This window comes from Adiantum capillus-veneris, chromosome 22 (assembly GCF_014529385.1).
Source record: "Adiantum capillus-veneris isolate H3 chromosome 22, ASM1452938v2, whole genome shotgun sequence".
NCBI classification, from domain to species: domain Eukaryota; kingdom Viridiplantae; phylum Streptophyta; class Polypodiopsida; order Polypodiales; family Pteridaceae; genus Adiantum; species Adiantum capillus-veneris.
In genome coordinates this window covers 63,343,790-63,371,012 of record NC_140952.1, presented here as the reverse complement: position 1 = coordinate 63,371,012, position 27,223 = coordinate 63,343,790, and the positions used below count along the sequence as shown (strand labels likewise).

The window sequence follows — 27,223 nt, the reverse complement described above, 5'->3', positions numbered from 1 at the left end:
TATGAAGATCCAAGCACTTATGACGAAGCTGTCAGAGTCGCCAAAGCAAAGAGTCAAAAGATGAAGAAGAAGATGGAGGCAGGATAGCTAAAGTCGAAAATCACGACAGTCAGTGGACCTAAGCCCAAACAGGTTGATGAGCATCAAGAGGTAAAAGCGTCTTTTTTTGTTGATATAATTGTGGTCAAAGCACGGGAAGTTGATGCCAGGCTAGAAGAGGTAGAAGAAGTGTCAACCAGGGCTTAAAATGTGCAGAGAAGTATATTCAGGGTGCCACACAGCTTGCTTTCTCAAGAGAGTGAGGTGGTAAAAGGCCTTCAAGGCGAAGTGTCAGTTCCAGAACCAGCAACGAGGAAGGTAGCCATGGTCCAAGAATTGAGAGGTTCAAAAGAGGAATCTGGCAGTTCTCATATCTCGAGCAACAGGTTGGATGCAGATGCTACGTGGGAGACGGAGTCCATGTCTTCGAGGTACCAAACTTATGATGTTTTTCATGTAGATGAAGTGATGAACAGTGTATGCGAGTTGCCTTCCACCCAGCTAATGGTTGAAGAGACGTATAGTGTTTCACCTTATGTGAATCTGTCAGTCGAGCAGCCCTATCAAATGTCGTGTGATGGTGAGTCCCTATTGGATAAAGAGGTATGGTTTGATGGTGTATCAGACTTAATTGAAGAGAAGGTATTTGAGAATGACTTGCAGGAGCTAGAATCAAAAGCGGAGGTATGTCTAAGTGATTTATTTATGCAGGGGGTGGGGCAACCTTGCCTTGGTGAGCATGTAGAGGTGTGCTTTGAGGTTTCAGAGTTTGTGTATAGCTGTGGAGAGTTAGCTCCGGCAGATGATTCTATGGAAGCTGATACAGGTGTAGCCTATGAGCGAGAGGCTCCATGCACTCCAAGACGTGCTTAATAGTAGCGACGCACGTAGTGCGATGCTCAAACATGAAAAAGCAGGGCGTCGCTATATGCGTCGCTATAGGCATCGCTATGTTACTTGTAACATAGCGACGCATATAGCGACGCCGACAGGGCTAAAAAAAATAACCGAGAGCGTCCAAGAACTCAAATCTCAGATCTAAGTTTTCGACGCGCTCAAGCAAGGAAGGTAACGCTCTCCCTCTCTCTCTCTTTCTTCTCCCCCCCCCCCCCCCCCCCCCCACACACACACACACACACACACACACACACGAGGAGAGGAAGGAGAGCCAGGTATGCTCCTTCCCTCTCCTCACTCTCATGTTCCCTTCCCCTCTTTCTCTCTCCCTCTCTCTCTCTCTCACACACACACACACACACACATTGTGCTTTTGAGAGAGAGAGAGAGAGAGAGAGAGAGAGAGAGAGCACAAGCATAAACAAAAAACGCACACACACATGCATAAACAAAGAATGCACACATACATTGAGAGAGGAAGAGAGAGAGAGAGCATGCATAAACCAAAAACACACACACAAATGCATAAACAAAGAATGCATACACACATTGAGAGAGAGAGAGAGAGAGAGAGAGAGAGAGAGAGAGAGAAAGAAAGAAGAAGAAGAGAGTCTTAACATCGTAGGAAACTATCCCAAGAGACCAGACCTTAAAGATCTAGTCGATCTGTTATTCATGAGGGAAATGGCATAACCAATCTATCACACTTCGGTGATGGAAAAGTTATACCATTTTTCTTCTTTTTTTATTGGCATCAACACACACCCACACACACACACACACACCCGAGAAGAAGAGAGTTTAATTTAACGTCATAGGAAACTAATTAAAAAGACCTAAAGATCTAGCCGACGAGGAGTTGAACTCAAGACCTATTATTCAAGAGAGAAATGGCATAACCAATCTACCACACTTAGGTGATAGAAAGGTTATACCATTTATCTCTTTTTATTGGCACACACACATCCACACACACACAAGAAGAAGAGAGTTTTAACGTCGTAGGAAACTCTCCCAATAGACGTTAAAGATTAGGTTAGATGTAGACTTACGTTAAATTAGATTTAGGTTTATTTAAGTTAAATTAGATTAGATTTAGATTTATTTTTAATTAGATTTACGTTTGATTAAATTTATGTTTATTTACGTTAGATTTAGATTTACGTTATATTAGATTAGATTTAGGTTTATTTACATTAGATTTAGATTTATGTTATATTAGATTAGATTTAGGTTTATTTACGTTAGTTACATGTTATTGAAGAGGAAAATGACAATATAACCAATCTACCACACTTGGGTGATAGAAAGTTAATACCATTTTCTATCACCCAAGCGTCGTATGAAACTAATTAAAAAGACCTAAAGATCTAGCCGACGAGGAGTTGAACTCAAGACCTATTATTCAAGAGAGAAATGGCATAACCAATCTACCACACTAATTGGGTGATAGAAAGGTTATACCATTTATCTCTTTTTATTGGCACACATACATCCACACACACACACACAAGAAGAAGAGAGTTTTAACGTCGTAGGAAACTATCCCAAAAGACGTTAAAGATTAGGTTAGATGTAGACTTACGTTAAATTAGATTTAGGTTTATTTAAGTTAAATTAGATTAGATTTAGATTTATTTTTAGTTAGATTTACGTTTGATTAGATTTATGTTTATTTACGTTAGATTTAGATTTACGTTATATTAGATTAGATTTAGGTTTATTTACGTTAGATTTAGATTTATGTTATATTAGATTAGATTTAGGTTTATTTACGTTATTTACGTTATTTACATGTTATTGAAGAGGAAAATGGCAATATAACCAATCTACCACACTTGGGTGATAGAAAGTTAATACCATTTTCTTCTTTTTATCGTTTAAGATAAGGTTAGATTTAGATTTTCGTGTAGGCGCAACTTAGAGAGCCGCCGACGCTTGTCAGAAATGGTGAGTCCCTCTCTCTCTCTCTCACACTCACAATGTGGTTAATTTGTTGTGTTTGCATCGCCTGGGGAAAGAACAGTGTAACCGCAAAACGTTTCAAGGCCGAAACATTTCACCTTGAAACGCGGAGTTTTACCACGAAACGTTTCAATCCAAAATGAGACGGCAGTGAAACGTTAGACCGAAACGTGCGTTTACCGACTTTGAAACTAAAACTATGATAACTTATTGTTAATTAGATGGTTTGTGTTTCACTTGGTGAGCGAAACGTTTCAAGGTCCGAAACATTTCACCCATCCTTACATGCGGAAATGCATTTCATGGTGACGTTGGGAAAGAATGAAATATCAACAAAAAGCTTGCATATTGGAGAAAAATGGCGTTGGACAAACTGGAGAAAGCTTGCAGATTGTCAGAGGAGGAGCACTCTAGATCCCGCATTGCAGCTCTAAAAGTTGAGAAGTAGAGTTTGGTATGTCTTTTACCCTTCAATGGAGAGAATCACCACATGTTCAATTAGGTTAGATTTAAGATAAGATTTTGGATTGAGTTTTTATATTAGAGTCTAACTTCGAGATTATGGTAAAAAAATTAGAGTTAGACGAATGGTGAAAAGATCTACTGTGAAAAGATGTTAAGATGCTGTGAAATGCTACAGCTAGAGAAGAGGCAAAGGGGTTTTGTTCACTACATGTAGTATCATGTAGACGTGGGTGTGTAGATTTCTTGTACCCACAAATATAGGTATTGACCAATAAAGACGAGATTATAACCCGGTGGTTCTGATCTCCGTGCACCTCTAGACCGAGGTGTGCGGGGATTGGACATGACTAGAGAATGTGAGGTAGTTTACAATGTGAACAAAGAGAGAGAGAGAGAGAGAGAGAGAGATAAAAGACGAAGAATTCCAATAGAATATTAAATTTGTTGTCCAGGTTATAAGATTTTTATCCTCATTATGAGTAGTGACGAGGATGTGGGGCCATCTAACCGAAACACCTATCTCTCAACGAGGGTCTTATATCCTTGTAATCAATGCAAGCATGCTGTGCGACGGACAAGACGTGTTTCTTTGCAGCACGTTCGCGAATTTGGCGAGTTCGATCCATCTATTATAGATCGAATTGTTGCCAATTATAACTCGTCGGACTTTGACGCTGGCCAACAAGCAGCAATCTTCCAACCCAATAGACTTGTTCGCAGGCGCTTTGGTCAAGCAGCATATGTGAGGCCACAAGGAGCCTCTGACAGCTCAAGGGGTTGTCATGCAGACCACATTCCCAACGAGGCAATGTTTGAGCCCGAGATTGATGAAATGATCGAGACGATCATGGATTCAGAAAGGCTTATCTATGATGATATGAAAAGTGAAGCCGATACGCCATTCTATAATGGAGCACGTGTGTCTAGATTGAAAGCACTCCTGGTTCTTCTCAACATGCAAGCAAAGTTTGGATGGAGTGACACTAGCGTCACAACGCTTTTCAGGTGATCTGTTACAATTAGTTTACTTTAATAAAACTCTAAATGTATAATGATCTGATAGATTTTTACACAACTGTACCGTATTTTTATGTTGTGTAGATTGCTCAAACAGCACATACTACCAGCTGATAATGTGATGCCAGATTCCCAAGAGGAAGCAAGAAAGATTTTGCGAAACTTGGGGATGGATTACAATTCGATCCACGCTTGTTCTAATGACTCTATTATTTTCAGAGGGGAATACATAGACATGGAGAAGTGTCCAAAATGTGATTCCGAGAGATATCAAGTAGATCTCCACGGGACAAAAATTCCGCAAAAGGTTTTGCGACATTTTTCTCTGCTTCCTCGCATCAAGCATTTCTTTGAATGTAAGTCCATGGCCGCCCTAGCATCATGGCATGAGGAGAATAAATCTTTGGATGGTGTGCTACGGATTCCTGCAGATTGCGCAGCCTGGAAACATATAGATGGAACATGGTCGGATTTTGCCAGGGAAGCTCGAAATTTGCGCTTAGGCCTGGCTATGGATGGCATAAATCCATTTGGTCAAAGATCAAAATCTTACAGTGTATGGCGCGTTGTCATCGTCAACTACAACATTCCCCCGTGGTTGACTACGAAGAAGGGGCACCTATGGCTAAGCTGGATTGTGCCAGGGCGATATAAAGTGAAGAATATGGATGTGTATCTTTGATCACTATTGGAAGAGCTACAACAATTGTGAATTGTCATAGAAGTGGTAGATATGAGTCGACACACAGGTCGACGGAATGCTTTGATCAGAGGCATTCTAATGTGGACCATGCATGACTATCCCGGACTAACAGAATGCTCAGGTGATCTATTTACACTCCTCACTCAGACACTGTAAATCTGTGTGTTTTGAAGATGATCTATTATCATGTGTATACCTACAGGGCTTCAAACAAGCGGATACAGAGCATGTGTCACATGTGGACCTAGACTGAATGCACGTAGGTCGCCTTCATTGAAGAAGCAAATCTATGAAGGTCATCAAGCGTATCTTCCAGAGAATCATGTGTTATGCGCCGGCTTTTTGGGAAGAGAGCCACCGAGGATGTCTGCACAAGTATGGTTAGAGCAGAAGGAGATGTGTGATGACGGATTGCCCCCAGGGATGAAGAGACTATCTCTATGCTACGAGTTACCATACTGGCCCCGACTCATGATCAATCACTTGCTCAATCCAATGCACATATTCAAGAATGTGGGTAATCTACTATGGGACCATCTGACCGGCAAGAAAGATACTTTGGGATCCAGGGTTGACCTTAGAAATGTGGATCGTATGGAGCAATATTGGCCGCAAACAGCGTCCGATGGATCGATAAAACTCCCTAAAGCACCATGGATTTTCACAGGAGCCCAAGAACGCAAAGTAAAAGAGACCATTCGATATTTGCGGACCCCCACTGGCGTAATGCACTCGCTCCGAACGTGTTTTACTAAAGAAGGAAATATTACCGGTTTGAAGTCACACAACTGGCATAAAATGTGTCAGGTACGTTCATAGTGGAATATATCATAGTGAAAATTGTGTAACAAATTTGTGTGTGTACTTTAATATCATTGTTGCACATATTTTGCAGTTTATTTTATCGATTTCCATGAGGGATGTTTGTCTCTCGACGTCCATAACACAATCTACAAACTTGCGAAGCTGGTGCAATGGATCTCACAAAAGGAGATCAACGTAGACTCCATACCATTCGCCAAACTAAATGCTGCGGAGCTTGTGTGCATGTTTGAGAAACATTTTCCTACTACCATGCTAACCATTCAGGTGAAAATAGCTGGCACAGTACATTCCAGATGGATGTTCTTCTTAGAACGTTTCATGAAAACGCTCAAGGGATATGTGCGTCAAAAGGCACGTCCGGAGGGTAGCATGGCAAAAGGTTGGCTGGTATCAGAGTCCCTAGTGTATATTGGAGAGTGGCTAGACGGATTTGATAAAGCCCGGGACACGCTATGGCGAACCATAGATGATGAGCGCATATCTGGGATTGTCATGTGTAATCTCGGTGTTGAGAAGAAGATGACGGAAGATCTAGAGGCTAAAATCAAACGATTTTGCATGCTTCACAATCCAGTGATGCAAAAGTGGATTTCACAATATGAGGATGCAAAGCAAGAGCGACAAAGGGCACGAATCGAGTGGAGACGGGGAAGACGACCACCGATGCACTATCCGACGGGTCTGGAGAGCCTACCAACATTCATGAGCTTAAGATAATTACACAACCAATTGAAAAGCGCACAACAGTGCGGTGAAGAAGCGACTGAGGAAGAGTGGGAGTACTCTCGGGGTTGCGCGACCAAGGTAAGTTTGCAATGTACGACTAGCTAGTGACTTTCTAGACGTTTGAATGGCCACTCATAATCTTTGTTCGTTGTAGTATAAGTCATACACAGCAACATTGTGTAAAGGTCGACATTTTAGGGTGGAATGGATCGACAAAAAGCATTTTACTCAAGATTGTGGAATCATGGCAAAATTTGAACAGTCTAGTCGACGAAGTTCCTCTGATGCAGATCCTGTGGTGGCGGAACTCACTTACTTCGGCGTGCTACAAGAGATTTTGAGGATCGATTATAGAGGATTTTTTATCGACTTGTTCGACGTGCAATGGTTCAAGATAATCATGGAGGGTCGTAATGTACTGTGCGTAGAGGAGAGTCTGGTTTTCTTGAGGTGGATTCAACTAAGAAATGGACTGACCTAAGAGACACTTTCGTACTACCCAAGCATTGTGAACAAGTAAGTATGTAAATAATTAACATCTCCCTTTTAGAAGTTATGTGCTTGAAAGCTCTCATGTAAGTTATGTGGCTCTGGCAGGTAATATTTCATCCTACAAAGTCTACATCAAATTGGTGGTACGTCATAGAGGTAACCCCTCATAGTGCAAGGACATATGAAGGCTACCATGTGGCAATCACAACGGCATCAATGGAGGAGATCAGAGAAGATGCTCAATCAGAAGCCGCTGAGATGGTGCCAGATGACCATCAAGATGCTACTCTATATGGGGTGCATGCAGAGGATCTACAAAATGAAACAGAGGACATCTGTTTAAACGAAGAGCTTTATATAGATATAGGAAGTTATACTGAGCTATGCGAGGATGAGAGAGAGATCTCTTAAAGCCACAAATATTGTATTTGAACAATTTTGCTCTGTGTTGTAAAAACACTGGCTCTCTAAGTACCTTCCATGTTGTATAACGCTCTTTTCTACTTGCGCTCACATCTTTTGATGGAAAATTCTGAGTTATCGACTTGCCTCTTCTATCACTCAAGTCATTGCGTCATTGTATTTATATGAGTCATTGCGTCATTGTATTTATATGAGTCATTGCGTCATTGTATTTAATGGTCTACTCCATTCATTCAATATTAAGTTTAAATATTCCTGTGTTTAATGCAGGTATGGATGATCAGGAGTTTCTTTCTTCTTTGTCACTGCAGCAGAGACAGTGGTACGTAGAGCGTCATCGCTCTGGCGCATCATCGCGCGTTCCTACTCCATCCGCATCTCTCTCTCTTTCGGAGCATTCGGCGCGCTCCGAAGCTTCGGTGTCGACGAGACTATCTTCACACTCGTCTAGGCACCGGCGCTCTACTGGTGGCGGTGGCGGTGGTGGTGGTGGTTGTTGTGGGGATTCCGTCGCGGATGCCTCCACACCACCTCGTGTTCGACAAGGCTCTTTACCCTCCCCTTCTTTGCCCGTCCCCACACCAGCCACAACATCTCCATCTACGCCAGGTTTTGCGCGGCTGACTGTTCCTAGTAGCTACACACCACTACCTACTCCGCCAGGAGCCACCCCACTCGACACTCCTCGCTTCGGGGCCCAGACTCCGGTGGAGACAACTAACGTCCGTACCACCATCGACACGCCGCTAGAGACCCCTGCCACTACAAGAGGTTGTGTGCTCTTGTGATGCTGTTAGCGACGGAAATACACTGGGTTTTTATAACCCCCGGCGTCGCTAAAACCGTCGCTAATAGCGTCGCTACGAGAGCGTCGCTATATGCGTCGCTATAAGCATCGCTATATAGAGACGCTCATAGCGACACTCATAGCGACGATTATAGCGACGTTTACACAGAAGTCTATAGCGACGCTCATAGCGACGCTACAGAGCCATAAATAGCGACGCATTGAATGCCCTGCCACCCATCAACCATATTGTACTTGATTCACTTTTTAAAAGAAGTGCAAGGGTAGATAATAGACCCAAAATAGTCACCCACAAGACGCATTCTTTGCAAAATTGACAAGCGTAAAATTGACAATTGTACACATCATAGGCAAAATGAATTGATTGGCAAATGTAATAATGACAATTGTACAACATCATAGGCATAAAGAATTGATTGGCAAAATGAACTGCGGTGACAAATGTAATAATATACATGGTTCAAAAAGACGTATAAAATCCGTCTCATGATACATAAGCTATGAGAAACCCTAAACTAATGCTATCTAGCTACGGCTAAACTGACATCGTCTAGTCAGACGTCTCATCGCGTGCAAGCGGCGTATCTGTCGGATTTTGCAAAAAAAGACAATAAGACAACTTTCAGTAAGTATAAACATATAACGACATTTATAAAACAATACAAAAAAAAGAAAAGAGTAAACCCTAATACTAACCATGCCGCCGCGAGAACTGAGAATGTTCATCAGGGCGTTTAAGCCCTTCCTTCCTACATACTCGCGCTCGTACGGTGTGGGATCACGTCCTGTCATCGACCACTGTCAAAACATACAAAGATTTCATTATGTTAGAATTAAAAAACTCATAAACCCTAAACTATCGAACATAAAGAGCAATGCGAAAACACTTACAAAATCGGCCTCAAATGATGCCCATCCACCGCTCCCCAAGTGGTGCTAGCTCCCTGCCTCTACTCGCGCTCTGGCTGCATCCTTTTGTTGCTTCCACTTGCCGGGATTCTCGCGCACTGCTTTCTTCGCATTCTTCCAATCTTCTTGGGCCATCCAATCTGGCCTGTTCCACCCATGCTTGATTGCTTTTTGCACTTCGGAACGCTTGTGTTTGCAGTATTCGCGCATTCGAATCTTCATCAGGTCTTCATTGAAGCGCTGATCCCGTGTTGGAACGGGAAACTCATCATGAAGTATGCTGATGACTGTTTTTTAAATCACTTGGTACTTCACTCCATTTGTTTAGTATGTAGTGTCTAAACAGCTGAGAGCAAAGACCACGCATGCGCGAGATCACCTTATTGCCGTCAGCATCCATGATGATGCCGCCGTTGAAGTCGACGGAGTAAGGCAAGCCCTTTGGCCGGTGACGCGTGAACCTGGGTGTCCCGACAGGGGTCTCTAGCGGCGTGTCGATGGGGGTACGGACGTCAGGTGTCTCCACCGGCGTCTAGGCCCCGAAGCAAGAAGTGTCGAGTGGGGTGGCTCCTGGCGGAGTAGGTAGAGGTGTGTAGCTGCTAGGAACAGTCAGCCGCGCAAAACCTGGCGTAGATGGCGATGCTGTGGCTGGTGTGGGGGCGCGCAAAGAAGGGGAGGGTAAAGAGCCTCGTCGAACACGAGGCGGTGTGGAGGCATCGGCTGCGGAATCCCCACAACAACCGCCACTGCCACCACTAGAGCGCCGGTGTCTAGACGAGTGTGAAGCTCGTCTCGTCGACGCCGAAGTTTCGGAGCGCGCCGAATGCTCCAAAAGAGAGGGAGATGCGGATGGAGTAAGAACGCGCGATGACGCTCCACGTACCACTGTCTCTGCTGTGGTGACAAAAAAGAAAGAAACTCTTCATCATCCATACCTGCATTAAACACACGAATATTTAAACTTAATATTGAATGAATAGAGTAGACAATGACGCAAAGACCATTAAATACAATGACGTAATGACGCATATAAATACAATGACGCAATGAATTGAGTGATAGAAGAGGCAAGTCGAAAACTCAGAATTTTCAATCAAAAGATGTGAGCGCGAGTAGAAAAGAGCGTTATACACCATGGAAGGTACTTAGAGAGCCAGAGCTTTTACAACACGGAGCAAAATTGTTCAAATATAATATTTGTGGCTTTAAGAGATCTCTCTCTCATCCTCGCATAACTCAACATAACTTCCTATATCTATATAGAGCTCTCCATTTAAACACATATCCTCTGTTTCATTTTGTAGCTCCTCTGCATGCACCCCATATAGAGTAGTAGCATCTTGATGCTCGTCTGGCACCACCGCAGCGGCTTCTGATTGAGCATCTTCTCTGATCTCCTCCATTGATGCCATTATGATTGGCACATGGTAGCCTTCATACGTCTTTGCACTACGAGGGGCTACCTCTATGACGTACCACCAGTTTGATGTAGACTTTGTAGGATGAAATATTACCTGCCAGAGCCACATAACTTACATGAGAGCTTTCAAGCACATAACTTGTAAAAGGGGGATGTTAACTATTTACATACTTACTTGTTCACAATGCTCGGGTAGTACGAAAGTGTCTCTTAGGTCAGTCCATTTCGTAGTAGAATCCACCTCAAGAAAACCAGACTCTCCTCTACGCACAGTAGCGTTGCGACCCTCCATGATTATCTTGAACCATTGCACGTCGAACAAGTCGACAAAAAATCCTCTGTAATCGATCCTCAAAATCTACTACAACGAACCTCTGTAATCGATCCTCAAAATCTGCTAGTGACTTATACTCAAAATCTGCTAGTGACTTATGCTAGTGACATCTGCTAGATTATGAGTGGCCGTTCAAACGTTTAGAAATAAAGTCACTAGCTAGTCATACATTGCAAACTTACCTTGGTCGCGCAACCCCAAGAGTACTCCCACTCTTCCTCAGTCACTTCGTCACCGCATTGTTGTGCGCTTTTCAATTGGTTGTGCAACCATGTTAAGCTCATGAATGTTGGTAGGCTCTCCAGAACCGTCGGATAGTGCATCGGTGATCGTCTTCCCCGTCTCCACTCGATTCGTGCCCTTTGTCGCTCTTGCTTTGCATCCTCATATTGTGAAATCCACTTTTGCATCACTAGATTGTGAAGCATGCAAAATCGGTTGATTTTAGCCTCTAGATCTTCCGTCATCTTCTTCTCAACACCGAGATTGCACATGACAATCCCAGATATGCGCTCATCATCTATGGTTCGCCATAGCGTGTCCCGAGCTTTATCAAATACGTCTAGCTACTCTCCAATGTACACTAGGGGCTCTGATACCAACCAACCTTCTGCCATGCTACCCTCCGGAGGTGCCTTTTGACGCACATATCCCTTAAGCGTTTTCATGAAACGTTCTAAGAAGAACATCCATCTGGAATGAACTGTGCTAGCTATTTCCACCTCATCAACTATGTGAAGAAGAAGATGCACCTGAATGGTTAGCATGGTAGTAGGAAAATGTTTCTCAAACATGCATACAAGCTCCGCAGCATTTAGTTTGGTGGTGAATGGTATGGAGTCTACGTTGATATCCTTTTGTGAGATCCATTGCACCACCTTTGCAAGTTTGTAGATTGTGTTACGGATGTCGAGAGACAAACATCCCTCAATGGCAACCGGTAAAATAAACTGTAAAGTATGTGCAGCAATGATATTAAAGTCCACATTTTATGCAATGATATTAAAGTCCACTATGAACGTACCTGACACATTTTATGCCAATCGTGTGACTTCAAACCGGTAAGCTTTCCTTCTTTAGTAAAACACGTTCGGAGCGAGTGCATTACGCCAGTGGGGGTCCGCAAAGATCGAATGGTCTCTTTTACTTTGCGTTCTTGGGCTCCTGTGAAAATCCATGGTGCTTTAGGGAGTTTTATCGATCCATCAGACGCTGTTTGCGGACAATATTGCTCCATACGATCCACATTTCTAAGGTCAACTCTGGCTCCCAAAGTATCTTTCTTGCCGGTCAGATGGTCCCATAGTAGATTACCCACATTCTTGAATATGTGCATTGGATCGAGCAAGTGATTGATCATGAGTCTCTTCATCCCTGGAGGCAATCCGTCATCTCACATCTCCTTCTGCTCTAAACATGCTTGTGCAGACATCCTTGGTGGCTCTCTTCCCAAAAAGCCGTCGCGTAACACATGATTCTTTGGAAGATACGCTTGATGACCTTCGTAGATTTGCTTCTTCAGTGAGGGCACCCTACGTGCATTCAGTCTAGGTCCACATGTGACACATGCTCTGTATCCGCTTGTTTGCAGCCCTGCATGTATACACATGATAATAGATCAACTATGGGAAAAAACAAGATTTACAGTGTCTGAGTGAGAAGTGTCAATAGATCACCTGAGCATTCTGTTAGCCCGGGATAGTCATGCATGGTCCACATGAGAATGCCTCTGATCAAAGCATTCCGTCGTCCTGTGTGTCGGCTCATATCCACCACCTCTATGCCAATCCACAATTGTTGTAGCTCTTCCAATAGTGGACGAAGATACATATCCATATTCTCCACTTTATATCGCCCTGGCACAATCAAGCTTAGCCATAGGTGCCCCTTCTTCGTAGTCAACCACGGGGGAATGTTGTAGTTGACGATGACAACGGGCCATACATTGTAAGATGTTGATCTTTGACCAAATGGATTTACGCCATCCATAGCCAGGCCTAAGCGCAAATTTCGAGCTTCCCTGGCAAAATCCGACCATGTTCCATCTATATGTTTCCAGGATGCGCAATCTGCAGGAATTCGTAGCACACCCGGATCCGAAGATTTATTCTCCTCATACCATGATGCTAGGGCGGCCATAGACTTACATTCGAAGAAATGCTTGATGCGAGGAAGCAGAGGAAAATGTCGCAAAACCTTTTGTGGAATTTTTGTCCCGTGGAGATCTACTCGATATCTTTCGGAATCACATTTCAGACACTTCTCCATGTCTATGTATTCCCCTCTGAAAAGAATGCAGCCATTAGGACAAGCGTGGATAGAATTGTAATCCATCCCCAAGTTTCGAAAATTTTTTTTTGCTTCATCTCGGGAATCTGGCATCACATTGTCAGCTGGTAGTATGTGCTCTTTAAGCAATCTACACAACATAAAAATACGATACAGTCGTGTGAAAATCTATCAGATCATTATACATTTAGAGTTTTATTAAAGTAAACTAATTGTAATAGATCACCTGAAAAGCGCTGTGACGCTAGTGTCACTCCATCCAAACTTTGCCTGCATGTTGAGAAGAACCAGGAGTGCTTTCAATCTAGACATACGTGCTCCATTATACAATGACGTATCGGCTTCACTTTTCATATCATCATAGATAAGCCTTTCTGAATCCATGATCGTCTCGATCATTTCATCAATCTCGGGCTCAAACATTGCCTCGTTGGGAATGTGCTCTGCATGATCATCCCCCGAGCTGTCAGAGGTACATCTTGTGGCCTCACATATGCTGCTTGACCAAAGCGCCTGCGAACACGTCTATTGGGTTGCAAGATTGCTGCTTGTTGGCCAGCGTCAGAGTCCGACGAGTTATAAGTGGCAACAACTCGATCTATAATAGATGGATCGAACTCGCCAAATTCGCGAACGTGCTGCAAAGAAACACGTCTTGTCCGTCGCACAGCATGCTTGCATTGATTACAAGGACATAAGACCCTTGTTGAGAGATAGGTGTTTCGGTTGGACGGTCCCACATCCTCGTCACTACTCATAATGAGGATAAAAATCTTATAACCTCGACAACAAATTTAATATTCTATTGGAATTCTTCGTCTTCTCTCTCTCTCTCTCTCTAGCTCACATTCTCTAGTCATGTCCAATCCCCGCACACCTCGGTCTAGAGGTGCACGGAGATCAGAACCACCGGGTTATAATCTCGTCTTTATTGGTCAATACCTATATTTGTGGGTACAAAAAATCTACAGACCCACGTCTACATGATACTGCATGTAGTGGACAAAACCCCTTTGCCTCTTCTCTAGCTGTAGCACTTCACAGCATCTTAACATCTTTCACAGTAGATCTTTTCACTGTTCGTCTAACTCTAAACCCTAAATCGTAAGTAATTCTTGCGTGGACTCGATCTAACGTAAATAAGCGTAAATCTAAATAAACGTAAATCTAACTAAAAATAAACCTAAATCTAATTTAACGTAAGTCTACATCTAACCTAATCTTTAACGTCTTTTGGTATAGTTTCCTACGACGTTAAAACTCTCTTCTTCTTGTGTGTGTGTGGGTAAACCTAAATAAACCTAAGTCTAATCTAATATAACATAAATCTAAATCTAACGTAAATTATGTTATATTAAAAACAAAGAACTAAACTAATAGGGATTATAAGAACCTTAAAACTGATTTAACACATAATTTTTCACATAACTCGGCAAGAGTTGGCATTCTCATCACTAAAGATGTGAGAGTTAACTTCCGGCAGTGATGCTTCCTCATCTCCATCCACATCTGATGACAGCAATTGGCCCTTTGGACCGTTCTTGCTCTTGTTACTAACTTTGAAGTTGCTGTTGAATGACTAGAGGTTGTCTAGATGGTCATTGTCTAGGATGTAGTGACTCTTGCCGCCCTGAAGATCCACCTTCTTCCCTATCTTCTGAAGACATTTCACCATTACTTTTGGATCGACGGAGCCCACCATGAGTGAAGGCAGCAATACCCTATATTCCATTGAGGGCTTTCTTCACCCGCTTCATGCAGGCATCGCAGTCTATGGAGACCTAAATCTAATCTAATATAACGTAAATCTAAATCTAGCGTAAATAAACGTAAATCGAACTAAAAATAAACCTAAATCTAATTTAACGTAAGTCTACATCTAACCTAATCTTTAACGTCTTTTAGGATAGTTTCCTACAACGTTATAACTCTCTTCTTCTTGTGTGTGTGCGCGTGTGTGGATGTGTGTGCCAATAAAAAGAGATAAATGGTATAACCTTTCTATCACCCATGCCAAGTATGATAGATTGGTTATGCCATTTCCCTCTTGAATAATAGGTCTTGAGTTCAACTCCTCGTCGGCTAGATCTTTAGGTCTTTTAATTTTAATTAGTTTTCTACGACGTTAAATTAGCTTCTCTCTCTTTCTCTCTCAATGTGTGTGCGTTTTTTTGTTTATGCATGTTTTATCTCTCTTTTCCTCTCTCAATGTGTGCGTTTTTTGTTTATGCATGTTCTCTCTCTCTTTTCCTCTCTCAATGTGTGCGTTTTTTGTTTATGCACGCTCTCTCTCTCTTTTCCTCTCTCAATGTGTGTGTGCATTCTTTGTTTATGTATGTGTGTGTGCGTTTTTGTTTATGTTTGTACTCTTTCTCTCTCTCTCTCTCTCTCTCTCTCTCTCAAAAACATTGTGTGTGTGTGTGTGTGTGTGTGAGAGAGAGAGAGAGAGAGAGAGAGAGGGAGAGAGAAAGAGGGGAAGGGAACATGAGAGTGAGGAGAGGGAAGGAGTATACCTGGCTCTCCTTCCTCTCCTCGTGTGTGTGTGTGTGTGTGTGTGGAGAAGAAAGAGAGAGAGAGAGAGGGAGAGCGTTACTTGCTCCTTGCTTGAGGGCGCCGAAAAACTCAAATATGAGATCTGAGTTTTTTAGCGCTCTCTGTTATTTTTTTAGCCCAGCCGGCGTCACTATGAGCGTCGCAAATTTAGTCGCAAATTTACTTGTAAATTTGCGACGCTCATAGCGACGCAGGGAATATTTTTTTTGAGCGTCGTTGTGTGAGCGTCGCTAATATGAATAGCCTCTTGTAGTGTGCCAGGACACCCAGGTTCACGCGTCACCGGCCAGAGGGCTTGCCTTAATCCGTCGACTTCAGTGGCGGCATCATCATGGATGATGACGGCAAGAAGGTGATCTCGCGCATACGTGCTCTTTGCTCTCAGCTATTTAGACACTACATACTAAACAAATGGAGTGAAGTACCAAGTGATTTAAAAGACAGTCATCATCATACTTCATGACGAGTTTCCCGTTCCAACACGGGATCAGCGCTTCAATGAAGACCTGATGAAGGTTCGAACGCGCGAATACTGCAAACACAAGCGTTCCGAAGTGCAAAAAACAATCAAGCATGGGTGGAATAGGCAAAATAGGCTGGCCAAAGAAGATTGGAAGAATGCGAAGAAAGCAGCGCGCGAGAATCCCGACAAGTGGAAGTAACAAAAGGATGCAGCCAGAGCGCGAGTAGAGGTAGGGAGCTCACACTACTTGGGGAGCGGCGGGTGGGCATCATTTGAGGTCGATTTTGTAAGTTTTTTCGCATTGCTCTTTATGTTTGATAGTTTAGGGTTTATGGGTTTTTAAATTCTAACATAATGAAATCTTTGTATGTTTTGACAGTGGTCGATGATGACAGGACGTGATCCCACACCGTATGAGCACGAGTACGCAGGCAGGAAGGGCTTAAACGCCTTGATGGACATTCTGAGTTCTCGCGGCATGGTTAGTATTAGGATTTTTTGTATTGTTTTATAAATGTCGCTATATGTTTATACTTACAGAAAGTTGTCTTTTTTTCTTTTTTTTTGCAGAACCCGACAGATACGCCACTTGGACGCGATGAGACGTTTGATTAGACGACGTCAGTTTAGCCGTAGCTAGATAGCATTAGTTTCTTTTTGTCATAGCTTATGTATCATGAGACGAGTTTTATACGTCTTTTTGAACCATGTATATTTTTTCAATAATGACAATGATGTTGTAATTATTACATTTGCTAATCAAGTGATTTTGCCTATGATGCGTACAATTGTCATTGATATACTTTCATCAATTTAGGCTTGTCAATTTTGTATCTTTATTTTGCAAAAAATACGTACTATGGATGATGGAGTTAATGGTTATATTGTCTTGTGGGTGACTATTTTGGGTCTATATCTATCCTTGCACTTTTTTTCAAAAGTGAATCAAGTACCAATATGGTTGATGGGTGGCAGGGCATTCAATGCCCTATCACCAAAAAAAAATTATCTCGGGCGTCGCTATGACCGTGGCTATTTAAGGCTCTGTGGCGTCGCTATAAGCGTCGCTATGGGCGTTGTCGGAATGTGTGCGGTCTAGCTGGGAAGGTGCAAAACCTCTGGCTGTGAGAGTTCGTGATGAAAGTCACAAACATTTTGTGGAAAGCGTTTGTGGAGAATCACCAACCCTCTTTCTAAGGGTGACAGAAAATCTAAGAACGTTCGTGATAACAAAGTCACAAACCCTCTTTCCTATTGTGCTTGGAGTCTGCTTGTTTTCGTAGTCGAGATTATGATGAGAGGATCATCAAATCACATCCAATTTTACTTCAAAAGAGCAATTAGGAACACTAAATGTTCAGCCATAAAACCTCAATTCTCATACAAACACAATTCTCAATCAAAACACAAACCTCTTTGGTGGTATCATGTAGCCTCGCCCCCAATTACATAGTCGTAGCATCAAACAATTGAAACGAATACTCAAGCTTCCACCTTCACGGCGACCATTTTCTGAGTTTGCAGAGATTTAAGAGCTTCTAAATTGAATCCCACACACCATTTTGATAAGGGGAAACCCTAATTCACTCCCTCACAAGCTCAGATACAAGATTGCGAAGAGGCGGGACTGCAGCACACATATATTGGGCAACCATGGAAGCTATTGAACAGTAGTGATAAATTGCAGGTTTTTTCTATAAAAAGAACTCTTCTCTCTCTTCCCCATGGAATTACGAGCTGATGTGTCAATTTTTGGGCCATTTTGCCACTTTGGACCAAAACTAGGCCATTTTCAACTCATTTTTGACCCAAAAAATGTCATTTTTGATGCAAAAAATCCCAAACGGAGTCAGAAAAATCCCTAAATTTGTGGGATCACTCACATACGCATAAAAATCATAGATAAGCATCATTTTTCATCAATATACCATTTTGGGTCACTTTCCATGCAATTCTGCAACGGCGCCTGCTAGCTGCTATTTTTGGCAGTTTTTGCCCGCATTAGTCTTTGTAGGCGAGATGATTGTGCCACCATGAAACACTTGGACTATGTACATTATCAAACCAAATTAAGCATATTATCAAGTGAAAAAGCACGCAAATGATCCACATCCAGGGCCATGACTCCCCGGATAGGTATGTACATGATAGCAACCGCAGCAGCCACTTTAACATATATCACAATATGTACATTATTGTTTTTCTTTCCATGCATCGAGAAGTGCCAAAAGTGAGGTTAATGTTTTTATTTCACACTATTTACGTGCCACAACACGACATCCACCCCCTTTGAACGTACACATCCTCTGGCATGTGCCAACATTTTCCTTATGTAGGTTTAACCTTCATTAAGATCCACAAATATTTGGATGTCATTTTCATCTTCTACAAAGTCTGAAAGATCATGCTCTGCTTCTTCATCCTCATCTGTAGCAATGTCATTAGGTTCTTCATCATCATCTTGTTGTGAGTCAAAAGGATCATTTTCATGTCTCCTCTTGAACATCTTGATTCTTTTGCGTGCTATGGGAATTTTAAGCTGTGTTCCATCGAGCTCCCTCAAAGTATATGTAGCATTTCCATGCACATGTTTGACAACATAGGGACCAAACCACCTCTTTGCAAGCTTCCTTATCGTAGAGTGCTGGTTTTCAAGGCTACTATCGTACACCAACACCCAATCACCTTCTTCAATGTCTTTTGGTCTGAGCCTATGCCTCTTGTCAAACCTATCTTTATTCTTTAGTCTTGCATCCTTCAATAGAGCTTTAGCAATGTCTATGTCTTCCTGTCTTCTTTCCAATTGCCTTATGCGCATAGCAAGTAGATTTTTCCTACTTACACCATCTTCCCAAGGTAACATGTTCCAAGTAGGAACTACATCCTCAATTGGCATGACTGGCTTCTGACCATACATCAATTGAGTAGGCATATAACCAGTCACTGAGCTATGAGTTGTACGATCAGCCCACAAAGAATATGGTAGCAACCTTGGCCACTCACGCATTCTACCTTTACATGCCTTAGCCAAAGCTTTGACAATAGGAGGATGTCCTCTTTCACTTTTCCCATTTCCCTCTGGATTATAAGCACAAGTCAGGGCTAGCTTGATACCAATTCTCGTAAAGAAATCCCTTGCTTCATTTGCATCTAACTCACCTCTATCAGCAACTATCTTTCCCACACAGCCATAGCGGCAAATTACATCTTCAAGCAAAAATTTACAAACAGCTTCTGTAGTTTTTGTCCTCAATGCACGCCCTTCCACTTGGTTTGTCAAGTCTTCTCGTGCAAGTATCAAGTATCTCATTTGCCAAAGTCCTAAAGGCATTGTGACTAGATCAACAACCCATTTATAGTGCATGGCTAATGGATATGTAGGATGCAATCCATCACGATGACGTACATTGGAATACATTTGGCATGTGACACAAGACTCCACAAAATCTGCTACATCCTTATACATGCCTTTCCACCAATATCTCTCTTTCACTTTGAAAAAAGTAGCCCATACACCTCGATGTCCAGCATATAGGCTTTCATGAAGCTCTTTGATAACTTTGAGCTGAGTAGGCGTATCACATACTACTCGTAATGGAGTCCCATCTCTTATTTTAGGATGTTTCCATAAGTAGCCATCCCTCAAGAAGAATCCATATGCTTTCTTTCTGATCCTTTTGAATTCTGATCCACTCCAATCATCTTGCTTTTGTAAAGTACTCAGGTAGCGACCTATGAGCAACCATTCATCCTCATAGAACTCCTCTGAAAAGGATTCAAGTGAAGATACAATGCATATATCATCACACTTTGCATGAGAAATTGTGTAGAAATTTGTGCCCACATCTTCTTCCTCATCAATCATATCATCCTCGTCTTCATACCTTGCCCTTGAAAGCATATCTCCCATTGTATTATCTTTTCCTGCAATGTGATTCAATTCTGGGTTCAAGGACTTTATATAAGCAATCCACCTAAGCATAGCAATATCAGGAGTAGAGTAACTTGCAATCATCCCTAGAAGTGGTAAGAAATCAGTCTCCATAACTACAGATGCTCCAATGAAGTACTCTTTGTCACACTTTAATGCTGTAACCACCCCCCATAACTCCTTTTTTACCTGTGGATATGCTCTTTCGCGAGAGCTTAGAACCTTGGCCCCAAACCTCACCACATACCTATGTTTCTCTTCATCGTCTTGTCCTACTGCCCATCCAATTCCCGTTGGACTAGTGTCCAGTGTCACAACCACCGGTCTTCCATACTCATAGTCAATCTTTCTCAAAGTTGGTGAAGATAGCAACAATTGCTTCAACTTCCTCATAGCTTTTACATGTACATCATTCAATTGAAACCTTTGATTCTTCCTTAGCAATTGATAAAGAGGATCTGCAACATGTGCATAATGTGGAATCCATATGAGATAGAAGACACATGCACCTAGAAACCTTCTCATCCGTGATATTTAAGCATACTTCCTTCATCCTCTGTATTGCATCCACTTTAGTTGGACAAGGTCGGCGGCCATGAGGATTACAAAGATGTCCCACTATTAATATTTCTTCAACCCCAAACACTGACTTTTGCCTAGATAATGTAAGGTTCACTTCTTTAGTTGGACAAGGTCGGCGGCCATGAGGATTACAAAGATGTCCCACTATTAATATTTCTTCAATCCCAAACACTGACTTTTGCCCAGATAATGTAAGGTTCACTTCTTTAGTTGGACAAGGCCGGCGGCCATGAGGATTACAAAGATGTCCCACTATTAATATTTCTTCAACCCCAAACACTGACTTTTGCCCAGATAATGTAAGGTTCACTTCTTCCAGCCTTGTTAAAATTCTATCACAATCATTGATGTGGTTTGCTACATATTTACAGCACCCCCTCGAATCCAGAGCCTCATCTTTTTTAGCTAAGTCGCATCCTTTGATTGGAACGTCATTAAGAAAAGGCATTGTAATTTGAGATATGAAGTCACGAAGGACTTTGTTCATGCCGTTCATCATGTGTGCAACCGAGTTGGTTGATCCGTGCAGTAAGGTGCACATCCTTACCAAACCTAAGGGTGTTCTCATGGTAGTCAAGTCCCTGCTTTCCATTGCTAGGTGGAACTGATCATACCCTGAGTACAAATCCCCCATAGAATATATTTCCCTTCCTGCAAATGCTTCTACAAACTCATCTACAATTGGCCCTGTACCCATATTCCTGATTGTGACTTTGTTGACAGGTTGCATGTCTTGAATGAAGCGTAGAGCTCCATTTTTCTTTGGTACTGTGAAGCATCTGCTTGAGTAGGGGGCACATGAAGGTTCCAAAATCCCCATATTTATCTTTTCATTGAGTAAATCTATAATCTTTGGCAAGAGTGCTTTTGGCACTGGAATTGGTCGTAGACTCCAAGGCACATTAGATATAGTGAATATTACCATTGGTTCGACTATAGATGGATCCACACACCCTATCTTATGCGGCTCAAATGCAAAAGTTTTTCCATGTTTAGAGAGTGTCTGTTCAAAGAATTTTCTTTCAATATCTGTCAAGGAGTCATTGCCTCCAACTTTTAACATCTTCAATGACTCTTGCGTAAACTTGTGTCCAATTCTTATTGGATCTCGGAGACTAGGTTGCAAAGAAGCCTGATCCATCGTCTCCTTTCAATCTGTAGGCAAAGGCAATGCCACTGGTTTCACCTTCTTTGCTATATTTTTGTACTTTGTCTCCACTTGCACCTCTAGATCTTTCTGCACATTGAAGAACTCCTCATCTTTGAAAGACTCAATGATTCTATACATGTCCATAGAAGCTACTTTTACCAGGTCATTTCCTTGTTGAAAACTAGAACTTGTTATAGCATTGAGATCACCCATAGTATCTACAAAAGAAACCTCCTCAAAAACACCTGAAATGTACTCGTCTTCATCTAGCAAATTATGGTTTTTGTATTTTCTCTGTACATTATTTACATATTGTTTTTGTCCTTTCTTTAAATCTCCAAGAGTTGTGAAAGATACTGATCCATCCTTTGCTACTAGGGCACCTGTAGAAAAAGCTTCGTCTCCCTTCGGATCAGGCGAGAACCTTTTTCTTTCTGTACCACTGCACTCCCGCTTTACAATGGTACTCGGCCAAAACCCCTCATCTCCCTTTGATCTCGAAACTCCTTGCTTGGTTTTGGTAGAGAATGATCCCTTAAGCTGTCACGATTTCGCTCATGGTCAACGCAAACTGTCAAGAATTGAACAACTCATTTTCCATCTTTGCTTTTGACCCTGGTATAGGCAGCAGATCCATCATCCAACACTTTTGTCTCCATTCGCACTACGGTAATGTATGGTTGTCCAAGGATTAGAGGATAGCTTGACATCTCTTGAACAAAGAAATTTTGCTCACCTTTCACATCCCCTATGGTTACATTAACATTTGGACAAGCACCATAGAGATCCCCGAATGAGTTGTTTGCAGCCCTAGTCATCCACCCATGGTCAGTATCAATTGGCCACTTTCCTTTCATATAGAGGCTCTTTGACATCAGGTTAATCTCCGAACCATGGTCTATCAAGGCCACATAAAGCTCCTCAAGATCTCCCACCTTAACCAAGGTTTCTGTTGTAGCCCTTGCCCAATGGTTTCTAGAATAGTGGCTCTTATGAGTGGCTTCGTCTTCATCTTCATCTTCAAATTTAACATGCCTATTTCTGCCGCCCGAAGATTGGTACCATCTTACAAAATTCTCATCTTCATCTGTTTGTTGTACTTGTATCACATGTGTCTTTGAAGCACTCTCTTCAGCCTCTGATTGGATAGACTCTGTTAAAGCTTCTCGCCTCCTTCTTATGATATCAATGATTTCCTCGTGGAACTCTCTTTTTGCAATGCCAAGGACTTCTCCCAATGTAAACTCCACCTTGCTATTTAAGATCCTTTCCTCTAAAACTTTCTTTAAATCTATGGAAGCTTCAATATCGGATTGTAGCTTGTATGATGGTTTTTTTCCCTTGCTCTTTTCTTTATCTTGCTTCTCCTTTGGTGCACCATCTCTCATTGGTACTTCTTGTGATGGAGGCTCCCTTGCCATGGGCTCTTGAGAGGGACTCGGATCCTTTCTCCCTCCACCTCTAGTAGCCCTCTTTGAGGGGCCTTCATCCCCATTTTCTCTCCTGCGTTTTTCTTCAACAAGTGCCTTGTTTCCTCGACACTTTGCAATGTAGGCATGCACTGACAAGGAATCTACAGGTTCATTCCACCAAGTCTCAAGACGGATACAATCTCCTGCTTCATGTAAGACTTCTTTGGTCAACTTTCCCTTCATAGCTAACTCCATTGCAGATGGCCAGACATCTTCACCATCCTCACTCACGTCTTCAATAGATTTTGACCCTTTGAGCATGACTTGACCAGCCTTTAAGCCAAATGCTGATGCTTTAACCATTGAGATAGCATGACTGGTTTCCATGTCCTCAAGTAGCTTTTTCATCCCTCCTTTGCCAAAGTTGGTCACCAAGGGCTTCCTTGTCTCACTAAGATGTATCTTCCCTTCTTTGAAGAAGACAAGATCTTTACTCAAGGCATCTTTGAAGCTTTCACAGTCCCTTCTTGGATGGTCTGGGCTATCGCACCAGATGCACCTATTTACAAATCCCTCTCTGCTCTGAGGTCTCTGACTTGCTAATTGTCCAGATGTTTGCCTCTTTTCTTCAAGTTTTGCTAGCTTTAATTTCAGCTCGCATATGCCCTTCACAAGTTCTTCAAGTATAGACCCATCATCCTTAGAAGCTACAATAGCAGGTTTTGGCTGCTTCTCAGTAATAGCAGGAACTGGAGCACCATTGTTCACCACCATCTTGTCTCTTCTGTGTTGTCTGTTTGCCAACAGGGAGACTGCATCTTGTACATCATTCCACCTTGTCTTTAAACCTTGCTCTGTATCTTTGTCTTCCAAGAGAAGCTCTAACTTTTCCTCAATTTCTTTGCCCGCTGCTTGTAGGAAAAGTTCTACCTTCTCCCTATCCAAGGAAGCTTGTTCAGTTTGTGATAGTTGACCATAGCATCGCTCAAACTCTTTGAGAAGCTCTGTAGCAGAAATCCCTTCTTTAGTCTTTGCAACCCAATCTAAGAAAGTTCTTTTGGTCACCCTCTCAGAGTCCTCCATAAAGTAGTCTTCTTTTAGAGCAAGCTTGAATTCCTCCCAATTTCTTCCATGAGCATTTTGAATTGCCCTGATATGGTCTCTGATCTCTGGGACACAAACTAGCTCAAAACTTCGAACCATGTCTTCCTCACACACTCGGTTCAACTCCATTTCCTTCATATAATCTCGTAGATACTTTGTAATTTCCTTGCCATCAAACTGGTCAATTCTCTTCACAATGGACTGTAGTGCTTCTGTGGTTGAAATCTGGCTTCTTTCCACTGCTTGTTGTTGCTGCATGTACATGGCAAATGCTTGAAACATCTGCATGACTGTAGGATCAAAGTGCATCCCTTGTTGCTCTTGTTGATCCATAGCTTTAATTATTTATAATTAAACCTTTCAAAACAATTATTTGAACCCCCCACCCCAGCTGCTTCGCGTCGGGTTCACCAGAAATGTCGGAATGTGTGCGGTCTAGCTGGGAAGGTGCAAAACCTCTAGCTGTGAGAGTTCGTGATGAAAGTCACAAACACTTTGTGGAAAGCGTTTGTGGAGAATCAACAACCCGCTTTCTAAGGGTGACAGAAATCTAAGAGCGTTCGTGACAGCAAAGTCACAAACCCTCTTTCCTATTGTGCTTGGAGTCTGCTTGTTTTCGTAGTCGAGATTATGATGAGAGGACCATCAAATCACATCCAATTTTACTTTAAAAGAGAAATTAGTAACACTAAATGTTCAGCCATAAAACCTCAATGCTCATACAAGCACAATTCTCAATCAAAACCCAAACCTCTTTGGTGGTATCACGTAGCCTCGCCCCCAATTACATAGTCGTAGCATCAAACAATTGAAACGAATACTCACGCTTCCACCTTCACGGCGACCATTTTCTGAGTTTGCAGAGATTTAAGAGCTTCTAAATTCAAGCCCACACACCATTTTGATAAGGGGAAACCCTAATTCACTCCCTCACAAGCTCAGATACAAGATTGCGAAGAGGCGGGACTGCAGCACACATAGATTGGGCAACCGTGGAAGCTATTGAACAGTAGTGATAAATTGTAGGTTTTTTCTATAAAAAGACCTCTTCTCTCTCTTCCCCACGGAATTATGAGATTATGTGTCAATTTTTGGGCCATTTTGCCACCTTGGACCAAAACTAGGCCATTTTCAACTCTTTTTTGACCCAAAAAATGTCACTTTGATGCGAAAAATCTCAAACGGAGTTAGGAAAATCCCTAATTTGTGGGATCACTCACATACGCATAAAAAGCATAGATAAGCATCATTTTTCATCAATATACCATTTTGGGTCACTTTCCATGCAATTCTGCAACGGCGCCTGCTAGCTGCTATTTTTGGCAGTTTTTGCCCGCATTAGTCTTTGTAGGCGAGATGATTGTGCCACCATGAAACACTTGGACTATGTACATTATCAAACCAAATTAAGCATATTATCAAGTGAAAAAGCACGCAAATAAGCCACATCCAGGGCCATGACTCCCCGAATAGGTATGTACATGATAGCGACCGCAGCAGCCGCTTTAACATATATCACAATATGTACATTATTGTTTTTCTTTCCATGCATCGAGAAGTCCCAAAAGTGAGGTTAATGTTTTTATTTCACACTATGTACGTGCCACAACACGCCAGCGTCTCTATATAGGGACGCATATAGCGACGCTCATAGCGACACATATAGCGACGCTGTTAGCGACGGTTTTAGCGACGCCGGGGGTTATACAAACCAAGTATATTTCCATTGCTAACAGCGTCACAAGAGCTCAAAACCTCTTGCAGTGATGCAGAGAGGAAGGTGACACCAACCTTGCAAGTGATGAGGTGTTTGAAGAACAGGTTGTCGCTCTAGCAGGTCATGTTCTTGAGTATAAAGAGATGGTTTTGGAGTCGTTTACAGAGGGCTTAGATACAGGTTTGCAAAGGGATAAGGTTTGCTTGGCTATGCAGCATGTGGAGGCAAATGGTAGGGTTTGGCTACTTTATGCTATGCTATTGATAGCTATATTGTTGCAGGTTGCTTTGCAAGGTGTACTATGCAGGTTTCAATGCTCTTGTGATGAAGATGATGATATTAAGGGTTCTGTAGCAGATGACATGATAGCTGCTTATGGTACCGGTGCTTCAATTATTTGAAAGTATGCTTATGGTTGGATGAAAGGGTTATGGGTACAGGGTGACGAAGCTCCGTGCTACAAAATGCTTGAAGGGTGGCATGTCTAAGGGCCTACAAGCTGTGCAAAGAAAGGCTTGGATGTACATGTTTTACAGGTGGATGGCCACGGCCATTGTTTTATTTTTGATCCAGGTGGAGTTTACACTATGCGGGGAGAGAGCCTATGGATTTTCATTTGACCCAGGAGGGTGATGCAGTAGCAGATGGGTTTCTCTCTATCTCAATCCTATCTATATAGCCACTATTCCTTATGTAGTTTGTATATCTCTTTATATCATTTTCTCTATGCAATACTATTCTACCTAAATAATACTACGGTTGAGCATGAATGCTCAACGAGGGGGTGCGCAATGATGGTGCACCCAGTTCTGGTCGGCCCAGGGAGAGCTCGAAAGCTTGTACATGGATATTTGCAAGTAGATGGAAAAGTGTTTCAGTGGCTATTTGATGCAAGGTATGGCCGGCACTGTCGTGATGTGTATGTCAAATGTGGACTTTAGCAAACCAACAGGGGGTTTTAAGGCTCATCCACTCGGGTCTCTTAAAGTCTCTTGCACG

General features: G+C 42.3%; 1 pseudogene; it reads left to right on the top strand.

Annotated features, from left to right (window-relative positions):
* The first annotated feature begins 363 nt into the window (after positions 1 to 363).
* Positions 364 to 26,844, top strand: LOC147429480 (uncharacterized; annotated as a pseudogene).
* The last annotated feature ends 379 nt before the right edge of the window (positions 26,845 to 27,223 follow it).